Source organism: Orbicella franksi, chromosome 8, assembly GCF_964199315.1.
Source record: "Orbicella franksi chromosome 8, jaOrbFran1.1, whole genome shotgun sequence".
In the NCBI taxonomy this organism is placed as follows: domain Eukaryota; kingdom Metazoa; phylum Cnidaria; class Anthozoa; order Scleractinia; family Merulinidae; genus Orbicella; species Orbicella franksi.
In genome coordinates, this window is record NC_138152.1 from 11,699,646 (window position 1) to 11,703,197 (window position 3,552).

The following is a 3,552-nucleotide window of genomic DNA, read 5'->3' on the forward strand; positions in this document are numbered from 1 at the left end:
TGCTCTGTCCTGGTGTACCGCCCTTAGCAGATGACGTTTCCAGGCTTAGATTGACTCCAGAGAAACTTGCACATCGTGGAGTTTATCTTCCTTTTCGTCATTGCTGTAAAAAACAACTTCAGGGTCTGAGAAAGCATTGTTCATCAAACTTTCTAGATGGTAAAGACGTTCACAGTCATTGCACACCAAATCATGGGAGTGATCACATTTTTCAGAAAATTCTGGCTCTGATGGATCACTCAAGGCAAACATACTGCAGTGGTCTGGACACCTCGAGGAGGTGGAGACGTGGAGACGATAGCTGTCCTTCAGGTAACTTTTGAAAGCCATCGAAAGGTTGATCACTCCAGTTACCCATTCAGAACTCTTGCCCCTTTCTCCAAGCTTCCTGATAACATTTTCAAGCTTCACAACTCCACGCAGTCCATCAGCGCTAATGTTGTCCGGGCCCTGTAATGCTTTTTTCTGTTGGGCGGGACAATACTTTAAAACCCTGTACAGCTCTCTTTCACTTAAATGGCTGAATGCGATTTCCTTGCAATATGATACGTATCGCTTGATTATCCTCGCTGCAACCATATTGCGTACAACATTAGGCGTACTGATTGTCTCTCCCGAAGATAACTTCAGCGTGCGCGTACCGTGGGCAACATCTTGAACAAAGTGAGGACTTGATATGAACCCAATGAAGTGGTCTATTTTGGGCAAAGTTACGCTAACGCGGTATTTAGGAACAGCTGGTAAGTGTTGCCCTCTTCCACATGAAATTAAATGTTTTTTAGCTTGAAACAGTTGGTATTTTGTAACTTCAGGGAGTAGATCTTGAATTTGCCGTTGCGGGAATATATCTACAATAATTGACAAAATCTGCAACTTAGTAACTCTTGCCTCAGATTGGTGGTAAGCAGCAACTAGCGCATGTATTGAATGGTCCGCTTCTATTTGCATTCTCCCCATCTTTCTAGCATTAAATTGAGCATCCAAGACACCAGACCGTGTCAGTTCTGCCCAGGTTTCATCTTTCTGTCCAGGTACAATTGTTTCTACGACAGCAACAATACCTTGCCTAACTTTTCTTAGATGTTCTCTTTTAGTGCGTTCTGCTGCCTCGGACAACATACCTCTAACACGGTGCCGCACTGGACTACATTCACGACTCACCAAAAAGTCATTCAGCTTCTTAAGAGACTCGTCTTCTTCTTTGCACTGAGCCTGATCACGATGAAGTGCAAAGGGTTGACAACCAGGAGTCCCGGGGATTTCATCCAGAGATAACTCTTGGCCAAATGGCAACGGAGTTTCCGGTGGCAAAAACAGATCCTCAAAGCTGACTGGACTCTTCTCAGCGAGCCTAGAGCTCCTTCTAACTTCTAGTTCATCTTCATCTGTTTTGTTGGCAGCTACGCCCTTCATGAGCATGGCAAGTTTCTTTCGGCAGTTAGTGCAGATACCTAACCAAGAAATGTCATAACTAAAGTGAAACAGATCTCTACAAATCCACGAGTTGCGCCAGATGAAACGGGAAGGCAAAAAATCCTGGAAAATAAGTCGTTCAGTTGCCTGGGGTGAGCGGGGGGGGGGGGGGGGGGAGGATGGGGATGGCCTAGGGGGAAGCGGGAAAAACGTGGCTTTTCCCTCTCCTGCCCCAGAATCCTCGCCGGCTTGCTTGTTTGACTTTGCTCACAGGCTATCTTTTGGTCCAAACGGCGCTTGACATCATTTGTTTGAGTGTCTCCTTTTTACGACAAAATCGGAAAGTATAATTGAAAAACATGCAATTATGACATTTCTACATCAGCAAGAATAAATTAATCTTACCTGAACCGGCTTGGCTTTGCCAGTGTGGTCTGGGTAGCAACATACTCTTTTCTGGAACCATCCTCCACCGAACTGATATCGGTGCTTTGGGCACACTGTTGTTCTTGATATATACTCCTCATCATACTCAAATACACCTGCCCTTGTCAGTATTAGGTCATATTCTGTGCTGATATCAGTCACACTTGTCGTATGCAAGTGTTTACTCACATCCTTCTCGCAAAGTGAAATAGGAATTGTCTCTTCCGTTTTGTTTAATTTCGACGACGTAGTGCCACACTCACTTCCAATCAAGGTACCGATAGAGCAGCTCATCGAATTTCCGTGTGGGTAGCTAATCGCGACACTCTCTAATTGAATGTAACCTAAAGAATAACGTGACTTAACCAGTGAAAAGCTTGCTACTTTGAAAAAGCAAAACCTTTGTACCGCATTTCAGCAACAGGAAAGTTTTGAGCATGCGATTCAACGAAAGCAAATAATATTAAACAACGCTGTTCTTTGATGTTTACTTTTCAGTTGAACACGAAAATAGTTGCGTTTGCATCGGCCCGCCCATTGAGTATTTTATAAAAATTCAACCAAGAGCGTATAAAGTTTGAAGTATTCATATTTGCATGTATTATACGCCGGCTATTATCATTTCAATCATTTAGTTTGAGCTCAGTGGTAAGTAATAGAACCTGTTTTGTGCGTAGTTTACAGCGACAAATATCGAAACCAGATATTTCATTTCCCACGAACCGAAAGCGAAACGCACTGACCCATTATAACTGGAAAAAAACACCTGAAAAAAATATATCGAACTCACCTGTTAGCGATGAATAAGAGATCCAAAAGTAGCAACAAAAGGACAAAACAAATTTACCGAAGTTCATCACAAATATGAAATGAACATATTCGCCTGTAATCCGATCCGGCAGAAATAAATTCAGTTTAATTTACTTTCATATTCACTAAAAATGAGTGGCAGCTTGCACTACATTTATGGCTCTATTGCAACAAATTAATTTTGAAATGGAAGTATAAATGTAATTTTAAAATGGCAATAACAAGCCATACTTTTGCAGAGCTTGCTTGTCGGAACGGAAATATGCATAAATTAAAGCTCAAGTTGGCTCGTTGTTTGCATTAAGTTTTGTGATGGAAGACGGATTAAAATCAGAACTTCCAAACAGATTTTTCATTTATCTCCAGAGGGATATGTTATCTAAAGAATCAATAACAAATCAGCCTGAATAATTGGTTGGACCCGCAGAATTTTGCAGTTTTTTTCTAACGCAATTTTTAAGCGACTGTTTTGACTAGTTTAGAGTTTACTAGATTTAAACTCCGTTTATTAAACAAATATCATAAGAAAACAACTTTTGACCTGAAATTCACAAAATAATACATATTTGAATGGCACTGGCAAAAAATCAGCGCTGTTCAACTGCCCGAACTCGCGATTTCCTTTTTCATACTTTCCCAGCTGAAGTTGGACATTTTGACCCCGGGATATTAGTCACGCCATTTGGTGTGAACTTCCAAGCGACATTTCTTCCCAAATAAAACCCCCATGACCTCCATATTGCAGGTATTGCTTTTTCTATAGAACCTCAACCTGCAAAATGTTTTTGAAGAAAATTGGAAAAAAAATTATTTTTGCCATCCGCCGCAAAAAGGCTTTTTTTCTCGATTTTTACATTCAAGCTCTCTTAAGTAAATAGAGGATAAGTCTGAAATTGTTTTGAT